This window comes from Taeniopygia guttata, chromosome 33 (assembly GCF_048771995.1).
Source record: "Taeniopygia guttata chromosome 33, bTaeGut7.mat, whole genome shotgun sequence".
NCBI lineage: Eukaryota > Metazoa > Chordata > Aves > Passeriformes > Estrildidae > Taeniopygia > Taeniopygia guttata.
In genome coordinates this window covers 2264102-2277007 of record NC_133058.1, presented here as the reverse complement: position 1 = coordinate 2277007, position 12906 = coordinate 2264102, and the positions used below count along the sequence as shown (strand labels likewise).

The 12906-nt window shown below is 51.4% G+C and overlaps 1 protein-coding gene and 1 long non-coding RNA gene across 2 annotated transcripts in view; one reads left to right on the top strand and one right to left on the bottom strand.

The window, feature by feature from the left end:
- LOC105760508 (uncharacterized) overlaps positions 1-12906 on the top strand; it is a 483916-nt gene that overhangs the window by 166110 nt on the left and 304900 nt on the right. The gene's annotated exons all lie outside the window — the stretch shown is intronic.
- On the bottom strand, positions 8650-9382 carry LOC140681280 (uncharacterized). Its single transcript, XR_012052494.1, has 3 exons — positions 9289-9382; positions 8883-9007; positions 8650-8806 (listed from the first exon to the last, which is right to left on the bottom strand). It is a non-coding gene; the product is annotated as an uncharacterized lncRNA (long non-coding RNA).

The following is a 12906-nucleotide window of genomic DNA, read 5'->3' as shown; positions in this document are numbered from 1 at the left end:
GCCTACTCTGCTCTGGTCCTAATCGCATCTCACAGAACTCATTTGGGGAGCGTTTATTTTCATGGGGACTCTGGCATTGTGCCAGCGTCAAACCATGACCTATGGTTTTCTCACAGACCTGCAAATCGCAGGTGACCATTCTCACCTTCACTTACGGCAGTGAACTGATGGACTGGAAAGAAAAGTTGAGGCTACGCGCTGCTGTTGGAGGTCCCAGTTGAGGCCTGACGCCTCTGGCGGGAGCGATTGCTCCTGCGAGACCTCCCTGCTGCTGTCCCCGTGCGCCTGGGCCTCTCAGCCCTTGCTGCTCTCCTCCTGCTCCTGTCCTGAGGACTCCTGGACCAGAGAGGTTGATTCGAGGCCTGGCACTGCAGGTGGGAGCAGCTGCGTCTGGGGGATATCCCTGATGGACTCTTCCTTTCCTTGGGCCTCTCAGTACTTGGTCTTGTCCTACTAATGCCGTCACAGTGATGCCTCAATTGGATTGGTTGATTTGGGGCTGACCTTGCTGGTGGGCATGGTTGTGTCCAGGGGATGCCTGTGGAGGTGTCTCCCTTTGCCTGGGCCTCTCAGTCCTTGGACATGTTCTGCCTTTCTTGTGATGGCAAGTCCTCGAGGAAACAGGTCGACTTGGGCCCGACCTTGCTGGCGAGTGCGGCTTCGCCTGTGGCCCTGTCCAGCACGTCTGTAATGGACCCTGTCCTCAGGGTCAGGGGAGCTACTGTACATTAACCTTGGTCTGCTGGGTCTGCTGGTATGCAGTGAGGAAGAGGGCAGAGACTGCTGCCATGCTGGTGGCTGCTGCGGCTGCTGGTCACTGCAGATGAAAACAGCCGTGTCGTCTATCAGCCCCTGCTCCCGTTTCTGTCCCATCAGCAAACTTGCTGAGGGAGCGCTCCGTCCCTTCTGTCAGGTCACTGAGGAATAGGGCAAACAAGGCTGACACCAGCACGGCCCCCTGAGCTCACAGCTCTCTGAGTTTGGAGCTCCACTGCCCACTTCTCTACACCACTGTCCCTGAGCTACCCAATGTCCGTGATATGGGAGGCCCGGACAAAGCCTTGCTGAAGTCCCGGCTGACAACAGCCACTGCTCTCCCCTCACAGACCCAGCCAGTCAGTGCGGCAGAGGTGGCTGTGAGATTGGTCAAGCATGGTTTTCTGTCGCTGTAGAGATGGACACAAGACATACACATACACCTGTGCAGAGACAACAATGGCTTCTTCTTTATTATAAGTTGCCCTCAAGTTTTATACCCCTAAGAAAATGTGATCTTAAGTCATTAGTTACATCAAACAAGCTCAGGATATTCAATGGACAAAGCAATAGCTTATTGTATTTTATGGGTACAAAGCATTTAATGTCAATAATTCATTGCAAGTGTGTATACCACAAACTATAAAGGCACGTATGCTGCTCACTAAGGGACTTATCCTCTAACTACAAGTAACACCGATCTGTTTATGTTCCCATGCTAACGGCCTTGCTTTCTCCCTTGCCATGGATAAACTTGCATTTTATTTATTTCTTCTTCTGCTAACTCAGTTGTTTGCCCTAAAGACAATGTGTCAAGCCCATTCACAGTTCTCCCTTTCTGTTATTCCACAGCCTTAGAGATGACATCCAAGAGGAGCTATTCTGTCACCTTTCTGGGGATGGAGTGAGGCTGATAGGCCTGCAGTTTCCTGGCTCCTTCTTGGTGCCCTTTTGGAAGACTGCAGAGATGCTGGCTTTCCTCCACTGCTCACACCTCTCTCTGGGGCTATCACCTTCCCTGACCTGCTGGAAGAGCGCTCTGAGCCAGAGGCAGGGGCAGAGATTTCCCTTGGCCCCAAAAGGGAAGGCTGGGCTCGGGCCGTGTGTCAGTGCGACCTGACAACGGGAGGAGAAGGCAGGGCAGGGACGCTGCTGCCCAGGGACCAGAGGAGCCCCACAGCTCGGGGCTCTGGGCTGTGCTGCAGGCTCCCCTGCCTCTCCCTGCCCAGAATCAGCGGAGGAACAGCCAGAGCAGACTGCGGTGTTCCTCGAGGCAATGACGGGAGGAGAAGGAGGACAGGAGCAGGGCTCACGCAGGGCTCAGCAGGGAGTAGTGCCCTTGTGGCTCTGGGCCTGTTCTGTAAACTCCCCATACTCTTCTTTCTCCCAGAAAGAGAGAGAGGACCAGCACCTGGAGGAGACTGTGACGTTTCTGGACAGGGACTCACTGCTGACGGCTGCCATGTGCGACAGCAAGCAGGAGGGCCCTGGTGCCAGGGAGCCAGGTGAGGGCAAGGCCACCTTCCCACAGCCGGCCCAGGGGCTCCTGTGGCAGGCGTTGTGTGGGGCCCAGAGCAGAGGCAGGGGGAGGCAGGAGCTGCTCAGCCATGCCGCGGCTGGGAGCCTCCTTCCTCCCCAAGTGGGGCCCAGCTGGGCCAGGGGGCAGCTCTTGGGACACCCGTGCCCGCAATGGCCCCTGCTCTCCAAGGCCTCCAGCCCTGCCCATCAGCCAGGCAGGCCGGCAGGGACAGAGCAGCCCTTGGGGCCGCTGCTGCTGCAGCCAAAGAGCCCCGCAGAGGTGCTCATGCCCGCTGCCATTGGCTCTGTGCCCTGCAGTGTGCATGCTGTGTCGCCGTGCAGAGGCTGACCCCTGTGCTTCCCCAGGCCCTGCCAACAGCTCCTGTGCTGCTGCTGATGCTCTGCCCAGGGCACCCACGGGCACTGCTGGAGCCTCACACCCACCACAGCCAGCTGGGGTGAGACAGCTCTGCTGCTATGGGCACGGCTCTGGGCAAAGCACCCGCATGTCCCTGGGCTGGGGACAGTGCCCAGGTCGCGCTTGGCAGAGCCTGTCCGCTCCTGGAGGGCTGGGGGTTCTGCTCTCGTCCGGCCTGGCCCGGGTCATGGGGGCCTTTGACATTCCTGCTTGCCCTTAGAGCCGCCAGGGATGAGCCGGAGCTCAATGGCCCCAGCCTGGCCGGACAGTCAGGACTGGAGCCTTCCTGTGGCTCCCCAGCACCCAAGACCATCAGCCCCAGATTGGAAACACTGCCAAACAGGGTTTGCCAATTTTTTTTCCTCTTAGATCTTTGAAAGGCTTTTGGAAGTACCATTGTTTGGTGACTTCTTCAAGGAACAAAAGTGGCACGTTTCTATTCACTAAAGATTTTATTGGTTTCCTTGCATTTCTGTTTGGTATCCCTATGCTTCCTTCAGCATTCCGGGAAATAATGAAAATCTAACGAATTCTTCAGAGAAGTCTCTAAATTCACTCCTTCTCTTAAATACATCCTTTACATACAGTTAAGTAGCTGCTCCTGTAACATACAAAGATGTAGTGGTTTACCTGACTGGACACCACAACATGATGTTATACACACCGGTAGATTAAACACTTTTGTTCCTGGGGAGTTGCAAAGTTGCAGGCTCTTCTTGAGGTCCTGAATTAATTCTGCATGCCCATTCATACCTGCATTTCCTCCCCGTGCTCAGCTTTCTCCTACAGTTCCCAGGGAACAGATGTTACATACTCACCTCAAGCAATAATCTACGTCGGTCTTCCCAACCCTTTTTCTTCACTGAACTCTACTGATCTACAAAATAACTTTGGGCCCTCTGTGAAAAAAAAAAAAAAAAGAACCAATTAATAGGCTTAAACACTTCTGATTGTGCTGCTGCTTCTAACAATCATGGACAACACAGCAATAAAGTCAGGAGTCAATTCTTCACATCCTTCCTGTTCTCTTGCCCCCCACCAGACGTTGTCTCCCTACAGAAATGTTCCCTACTGTGGCCTGGTGCCCACAGGACAATGAAAGGCAGCAGCAGTTTTCCTCAGCATGCTGCAGTCTAAATTGCAGTGAAATAGCCGCTGTTTCATTAGAAGCTCAGCACCAGGATCACACATCTTCCCCCAGAATTGGGGCCTGCTAAGGACTGAGCTCTCCATTTTAACATCCCCTGCAAATCAGACAGGCTGGAAGAGTGCTGGGCACTAACTGTATGAACACAGCAATACATTTCTGCAGCATTATCGAGTCAGTCTTGAGAAACGCACATCATTTAAGCCTGTCTTAAGACTCTATTCTACAAAACATATAACAAGCAATTGTTTTGCTGGCCTCTGCAATTTTTGGGGACTCTGTGTGTTTCCTTTGGTTGTTGTTTTCTTTGTTTCTAAATACAAAATCCCCTGGATTCAGAAGAGAAAAGCCCAGATTCATTAGGACAAAGAACCACAGGGACAAGAACACTCAACATTCCTAGTGGTAACACCAGAAAGACGGGAAAAAGTTAAACATTATATAAATACCTGAAAGGATCCAAAATGTCTAGGTAACCTGTCACGTGGCTAATGTTTTGGTAAGGTCTAAAAGTCTAGATTCCTATTAGGCAATTCTCTGAAAGAGAAGAAAGCCAGAAATCTGCTTGGCCTTTATTTTACCAGGGCTTTCTCACGGGATTCTACCACAATTTTGAGCACAAGTAAGGATGCCAAAAGTTGACTAGAAAACATTCCTAAGCAGGCAGCATTTTTTCCTCCTCATGGAATTCCAGGAAGAATTTAAAAAAATACAAAAGGGGGCGAAGAAATTCTGTCGTACCTCTTAGGCGTTCATCATCTTTGGAGAAGAAGAAAACTCTAGCACTTTCTGTGCATGGTAAAGAAACAAACCTAGACAAGTACAAAGGGATTTTAGCACCCAAAATTGTGCTATCAAATGCCATGAAAGCAAGTTAAAACTGCAGTGCTTCAGAGAAATGGTATACATTGAAAAGCTTTATTCCCTAGTAGCCAAATAGAGCCTTCTAGAAAAAAAATAAACAACTTCTTAACAGAAAACTGACCGTGTCTTTGGCTTCTGGCCCAACTCAGATTGGAGTTGGTCAAACCAAAATGAGCCAGTTAATTTCTTGTGCTCAACATCTCTCTTTTCATATTCAACTTCACATCACATGGGCTGCTGGGAGTTTTTACTCTGGGCAGCACAAATGGTTTTCCAAGATGACTTTCATTGCTCAGAGGTGTGCAATCTCAGTTTCCCATTCCCTGAGTGCTGCTATTAATATTCCCACAGCATCCAACTACTACAGCCAGGTAGAGAGCAAATAGAAACGGAACTTTCATTTCTTGGTCCTTTTCAGTTTCTCGCGTCTCAGGCTCATCATCACCCTCAGAACTGCTGTCTTGGAAACGTGAATCCTCTTGCCATGTGACTTTTACCGGCTTTATTGTTCCGAGTCCGCGAGGCTCTGCAATAAGAGCAACAAAAAAGAAACAAAGCCACATCCAGATTATTGCTCCACTTGTCAGGAAGAATTCCTCCTTTCAAGACAAATACTTACAGTGGAGAAGACAGATGTAGGAAGGACAGAATCTGCTCCTGCCAGATTTTCTGAGCTACATCTCTTCTCCAGGATTTTGCACTTTTTTCTAGGGATCTCTGCTGTATTCTAATGAATGTATCATTGCATTCAGAAGACACTGAATACCTTCTGAATTCAGCACAAGTGTGGGGGGTCCTTGCTTTGCATTTTTGCATTGGTTTTTAAAAAATATTTTGGATAACTTCACATGGTTTCTTTTCTCTCCTACAGGACTGTGACTTGATTTAATGTTCTTTCATCTTCTTTTCATAGGGCCTCATTTTATCTACAGTTAGAACATTCCAACGATCATGTGTCATTCAGTTTCCTTTTTCTAAAGGTCCAAGAATAGAATTCAGTAATAAGCAGAATGTTCATGGATCTTGCAGTCAACTCCAGGATTTTGCTCCTCCCTCTACATTAACACACATTTCCTTTAAAATCTTGTTGGGTTCTCTGAAACTTGATATGACTGGTGTGTCACTGTTCTCCCTGTTTGAGAGATTCAGGGCATGACAACAAGCTTTTTCACCACTCAGCAAAAAACCCCATTTCCTTCTCAAAGCATGCCTTTCAGAATTCCTGAGATGCAAGCATGACTTACTGCTCATTAATCTACCACAGCCTTGGCAAGCAGAAATGAAGATCAAATTGCTTCTGCCTAATTACTGACTTCTACTGCTGAAAATCCCCCGTGTCCTGACCTTCTTTACACCACAATGCTCTACAGTGCCTGCCAGAAGCTCTTCCTTAGAAATGGCACTGTGAGAAGGGTTCTGCTGTTACCTTTTTTGATGCCCAACTCCTCTGTGTCTCCAAAGAAGGAAAACTTGAACGCGCTCGACTCCTGAGCTGCGTCGTTCTTGGGCAAAGGTCCCAGATGGTCATCTGGGGCAGAGTCCTGTGCATCCTCTTTGTCCCAGGGTATTTCCACAGTCTTTTCTGGTTTGTTCTTTGAAGCTCCAAACAAATCTTTTAAGTCAGCAGCAATAAAGTAATGGATTTCTTCAGATACTTGAGGCAGTGTCCCGCTCTCTTCTTTCTTCTTTCTTTTGGCTTTACTGAAATGAGATTGTTCAAGGATAGCAAAACAGTGCACGACCTTTCCAAAGACAGCTTCCCTAAGACACACCTTGCTCTGAACGTCTCCCTAACTGTATCCAAGCCCATTAAGGAGAGGTTCACTCAAGAGTGAGCAGTGGGGAAACATCTCAGCTTGGAGTCGAAAGGCCGGAAGAAGAGTCCTTCTTAATCATTTAAGTGACTTTTCACTTAATACATGGTAAGACAGAAATCAAGGGATTTAGCACAAGACTACTTTCCTGCCAGTAGAAATGTCAAGAGCCAATACAGTTTTCTCACAGACCTGCAAATCGTAAGGTCCCTGTACTGACCGTTCTCACCTTCACTTCCAGCAGTGAACTGATGGACTAGAAAGAAAAGATGAGGCTACGTGCTGCTGTTGGAGGTCCCAGTTGAGGCCCGACGCCGCTGGCGGGAGCGGTTGCTCCTGTGGGTCCTCCCTGATGGTGTCCCCGTGCGCCTGGGCATTTCAGCACTTGCTGCTCTCCTCCTACTCCTGTCCTGGCGACTCCTGGACCAGAGAGGTTGATTTGAGGCCCGGCGCTGCAGGCGGGAGCTTCTGCGTCTGGGCGATGTCCCTGATGGAGTCTCCCTTTGCCTGGGCCTCTCAGTCCTTGGTGCTGTCCTGTGGCTGCTGTCACGACGACTCCTGGACCGGACAGGTGGACTTAGGGCCTGACCTTGCAGGCGGGAGCTTCTGCGTCTGGGCGATGTCCCTGATGGAGTCTCCCTTTGCCTGGGCCTCTCAGTCCTTGGTGCTGTCCTGTGGCTGTTGTCACGACGACTCCTGGACCGGACAGGTGGACTTAGGGCCCGGTGCTGCTGGCAGGAGCGGCGGCATCTGGGGGATGCCTGTGAAGGTGTCTCCCTTTGCCTGGGCCTCTCAGTCCTTGGTCTTGTCCTGCTGCAGCTCTCACGGCGACTCCTCGATCGGACTGGCCCATTTGGGGCCCGACCTTGCTGGCAGGAGTGGGTGCGCCTGCGGCCGGGCCCAGCATGTCTGGAATGGCCGCTGTCCTCAGGCTCAGGGGTGCTGCTGTACATTGACCTTGGTGTGCTGGGGCTGCTGGTGTCCAGCGAGGGAGATGGCAGAGACTGCTGCCGTGCTGTGCGTTGGTGGCTGCTGCTGCTGCTGGTCTCTGCGGATGAAGCCTGGGGATCCAGCCCTGATGGCACTGGGCCACAGGAGCTGGGGCTGATGGCCTCAGATTCTGTGGAGCCGTGAGCAGGCTCCCGTCCTGACTGACTAGCCAGCCGGGGCCCACTGAGCTCTGGCTCATCTCTGGAGGCTGTAAGGACAAGCAGGAATGTCAAAGACCACCCAGGCCCAAGGCAAGCCTGGCCAGAGCAGAACCCCAGCCCTTCAGGAGCAGACGGGCTCTGCCAGGCCCAGCCTGGGCACTGCCCCCAGCCCAGGGACACCGGGTGCTTTGCCTCATACCCGTTCCAAGACCAGCACAGCTGTCACACTCCCAGCTCTGTACGCTGTTTCTCAGGCCGGAGCAGCGCCTGTGGGTGCCCTCAGCAGCACAGGAGGAGCACAGGAGCAGTTCCCAGGGCCTGGGGAAGCAAATGTGTTCATGGCACTGAGGACAAAGTGATTGTCTGGCCAAGCTCTTCTAGTTCTTTTCTCTTTGAGCCCTTGAAGTGACACGGGTACCTTTCAGAGCCTCAGGTGCAGCTCCCCAACTTACCCCTCTTCCTCTGCCTCCTCCCTGCCTCCCGGGTAAAGGCAATCCCTGGCATTGCACCTGCTGTGCCTCTCTCTTAGATTCACGAAGGCATTGTTGTCCTCCCATGTTGGCAGTCTGATATGGAAAAAGGAAAAGCTGATGAGTTTCTGCTGCCCTCCCCTCACGGAGGTACAGGTTGTCCCTGCTCTTCCTCCCATACTTTTCCGAGGCGTGCATGAAGCTGAAGCCCAGACTCACGGGACAGGGCAGGGCCAGGACTGCTGGGGCAGGGCCTGGCACGGCACAGACCTTGCACCTCCTGTCCTGTGAGGCAGGCAGAAGGACACCAACCTCAAGGGGGTTCGGATCCCCATGATGAACATTTCGACAAGGAATGCCTCCTGGTCTCTGCACAGGGGGCACCGGAAATATAAAAGACCAGCGCTTATGGCCTGTCCCTGCAGGACAAAGAGAAGCAGGGTGAGCAAGGCCCTGATGCTGCTGAGCACCTGCTGTGCCCTGGGGCTGAGGGGAGGGCTCCTACCTGGATGCAGTCCCTGTGGAACCAGGCCCTTTTGCACGTTGGGCACACCAGGGTTCTGAAGGTCTTTCTATCCTCCACAGGCTCCATGCAGATGGGGCAATCGGTGCCCGGCTCTGGAGTTGCCTCCACATCCTGCTTTGGACAGTGCTCAGGGCAGAAGGAGCTGGAGGAAAATGGATGGGCAAAGTGAGAAATGTTGGATCTTCCGCCAGGGGTGACCAGGAGTGGGGAGGTTGTACCTGTAATATGGAATATACTGTGTGATGCAGCCACCCTCCTTGGCACAGGGCAGGTGGAACCATCTGTCACAGCCCTCCATGCAGCACATGATGGCTGCCCCGCTCAGGCCACAGACGCAGCAGCGCTGGAAAGAGCCAAGCAACCCCATCAGCAGCAGCCTCGGGGCCTCCCCAGGCAGCCCCAGGGCTCCGGGCAGGGCGCAGGATGTGGCCACTGCTGGGTCTCAGCCCACAGAGCCGTCTGGTGGAGGAGGGGGGCTCCTGTGCCAGAGCCTCTGTGCAGCTGCTGGGAGCCAGACTTTGTCCCACAGCGGCCTGAAGGGCAGGCCTTTCATTCCTAGTGTCTGGGCTAAGCGCTAACAAACCTCATCTGTCACAAATCTCCCTGCTTGCATCAGGCTCTCACCTTTTGTGCCACCCGCCGCACTGCAATTTGGATATCTTGAGGAAGAAATCCCATGAGTCCAACATGCTTGTTCTCTTGACGAAAAAGTAGAGTGGCAAAGATCTGCAGCAGAGGGGAGGAGCAGATGAGGAGAGAGGGGCAGGAACTGCCAATTGCAATGGTGGAAGGAGCTCCCGGAGCCACTCACCAGGCAGTACAGGTGGGCACAGAGCCCGTCCTTCTCCAGTTTGTCACCGCAGATGTCCGGGTCAGCCTCTGCACGGCGACACAGCATGCACACTGCAGGGCACAGAGCCAATGGCAGCGGGCATGAGCACCTCTGCGGGGCTCTTTGGCTGCAGCAGCATCGGCCCCAAGGGCTGCTCTGTCCCTGCCGGCCTGCCTGGCTGATGGGCAGGGCTGGAGGCCTTGGAGAGCAGGGGCCATTGCGGGCACGGGTGTCCCAAGAGCTGCCCCCTGGCCCAGCTGGGCCCCACTTGGGGAGGAAGGAGGCTCCCAGCCGCGGCATGGCTGAGCAGCTCCTGCCTCCCCCTGCCTCTGCTCTGGGTCCCACACAACGCCTGCCACAGGAGCCCCTGGGCCCGGCTGTGGGAGGGTGGCCTTGCCCTCACCTGGCTCCCTGGCACCAGGGCCCTCCTGCTTGCTGTCGCACATGGCAGCCGTCAGCAGTGAGTCCCTGTCCAGAAACGTCACAGTCTCCTCCAGGTGCTGGTCCTCTCTCTCTGTGGGAGAAAGAGGAGGGTGGGGAGTTTGCAGCACAGGCCCAGAGCCACAAGGGCACTACTCCCTGCTGAGCCCTGCGTGAGCCCTGCTCCTGTCCTCCTTCTCCTCCCGTCATTGCCTCGAGGAACACCGCAGTCTGCTCTGGCTGTTCCTCCGCTGATTCTGGGCAGGGAGAGGCAGGGGAGCCTGCAGCACAGGCCCAGAGCCCCGAGCTGTGGGGCTCCTCTGGTCCCTGGGCAGCAGAGTCCCTGCCCTGCCTTCTCCTCCTGTTGTCAGGTCGCACTGACACACGGCCTGAGCCCAGCCTTCCCTTTTGAGGCCTTGGTTGCGCGGGTCACAATGGCCTCTCTGACATCAGCATCGTGCAGCCAAAAGTGGGGCAGCCATGGCCTCAGGTTCCTAGCAACCACTTGAGGCGGCCCCCTTGGGAACCCAGGTTCTGAGATGGGTGCGAAGGTTGGGCCAGCAGGGAACCCGGGCAGGGACTCCTGCAGCAAGTGCAGGGCCAAATGCCAGGCCCCGAGGCAGCCATCGGGCACTGCTCTGCTGCTGCTCCTGCACATTGCACACAGACACAGAGCCACCTGCTCTGTCTCAACCCTGTTCAGCACTGGACAGCAGGACACAGTAAAATGTTCTCTTGGGTACATGATCGAATCATTCAAAGTCCTGCATAAAAGCAACTCACATTCAAAGGACACGCACAAAAAACCCCAAACCCTGCTACAAACCTTGAATTGAAACAAAAAGCATGTTCCTATTCAGAAACACAGATTAACACTTTGGCCAATACTTTTTCCTATTAGGTCTTTGAAAGGATTTCAAAAGTTTTGTTATTTGGCAACTTCTTCAAGGAACAAACAGGAAATGCTTCTGATCTCTAAAACAGGATTTATTGGTTTGCTTTCACTTTCTTTTTGAAATCCTTACGCTTCACCAGGCAGTCCAGAAAATTGTGAAAATCCAACATAATATTAGGGGAAGTTTCTGAATTCACAGTTTGTCTCAAAGACTTTTATACATACATACAAGGAACTGCTCCTGTAACATACAGAGGTGCAGTCGTTTCCCTGAGTGGACATCACAAAATAACGTTATACACGCCTCTATATTAAAGAACTTCTGTTGCCTGGTAATTACAAACCTTCAAACTCTTCTAGAGGCTTTCCTCTGTGCAACTTCACTAGGTCTCTCTCTCCTCAACTCTCAAGCATGCCCAGGTCTCACTGAAGGGCAGCACAGCCGTGTGGTTTATCAGCCCCTGCTCCCGTTTCCGTCCCATCAGCAAACCTGCTGAGGGAGCGCTCCGTCCCTTCTGCCAGGTCACTGGGGAATAGGGCAAACAAGGCTGACCCCAGCACGGCCCCCTGAGCTCACAGCTCTCTGAGTTTGGAGCTCCACTGTCCACTTCTCTATGCCACTGTCCCTGAGCTGCTCCATGACCGTGATATGAGAGGCCAGGACAAAGCCTTGCTGAAGTCCCGGCTGACAACAGCTGTAGGAACTCAAAATGTCCCTCAGACATTTTTAGATGTTCCCAGTCCAAGTCAGAAGCATTTAAGACCCTAGCAGGCAACTAAAAACAGCTGTAATTTTAGATTTAAACCATAGAATAATTTACCAACCTTACAAAAAGAACAAAAAGTTGCAAAAGTTTAAATATTATAGTAAAATTAGTCACAAAGTAAAAAGAAAAATTTTTAAGTGCTATACAAGAAGATTTTAAGTCTTATACAGGGGGGGTTTAGTTTTATACATAAAAATCAAAAGTTTTAAGATAAAGAGATTTAGGCCTATCCTGTCCTTCCTCTTTCTTCTTCCTTACCTCCATATTCTTAGTAATGTTAACACTCACAAATTAATTTAGGGTAAAAAAGCACCATTTAATAGACGTAATAAGCATTAAAGAAAAACTATAAACACTTAACACATAATGTACCGTATAAAAAATAACACCAACCCTGGGCGGGGGGAGAGAAGAAAAAAACTAAAGTCAAAAAAGATATCAAAGTATGTATGTGCCTTTACCTAAGCTACTAAGCAAACCACAACTACCCAAGAAGACAATCTTTTAAATAACTTACAATCAACTACCTTGAAACCAAACAACAAAAAACTTCTAAGCCTTTCTTTAAAAGCACAAATTAAAAGAAACATTTTTCCACCATGCAAAACCACCCCAACCTAAAGTAAGCTCCAACAAACAGCCACTGCTCTCCCCTCACAAACCCAACCAGTCAGTGCAGCAGAGGTGGGTGTGAGATTGGTCAACCATGGTTTTCTGTCACTGTAGAGATGGACACGAGACATACACATACACCTGTGCAGAGACAGCAATGGCTTCTTCTTTATTACAAGTTGTTCTCAAGTTTTTATACCCCAAGGAAAGTGTGATCTTAAGTCATTAGTTACATCAAAAAAGCTCAGGATATTCAATGGACAAAGCAATAGCTTATTGTATTTTATGGGTACAAAGCATTGAATGTCAACAATTCATTGCAAATGTGTTTACCACAAAATGTGAAGGCACGCATGCTGCTCCCTAAGGCACGTATCCTCTAACTACAAGTAACCCCGATGTGTTTATCAGTTCCCATGCTAACAGCCTCGCTTTCTTCCTTGCCATGGATAAACTCATACTTTATTAATTTCTTCTTCTGCTAACTCAGTTGTTTGCCCTGCAGAACAGCTGCTAAGCCTGTTCACAGTTTTCCCTTCCTGTTATTCCACAGGCTTAGAGATGACATCCAAGAGGAGCTATTCTGTCACCTTTCTGGGGATGGGGTGAGGCTGATAGGCCTGCAGTTTCCTGGCTCCTTCTTGGTGCCCTTTTGGAAGACTAAGAAGTTAAGTGAGACCACTCCTATTTTGTCTGTACCACCAATACAGCCTCAG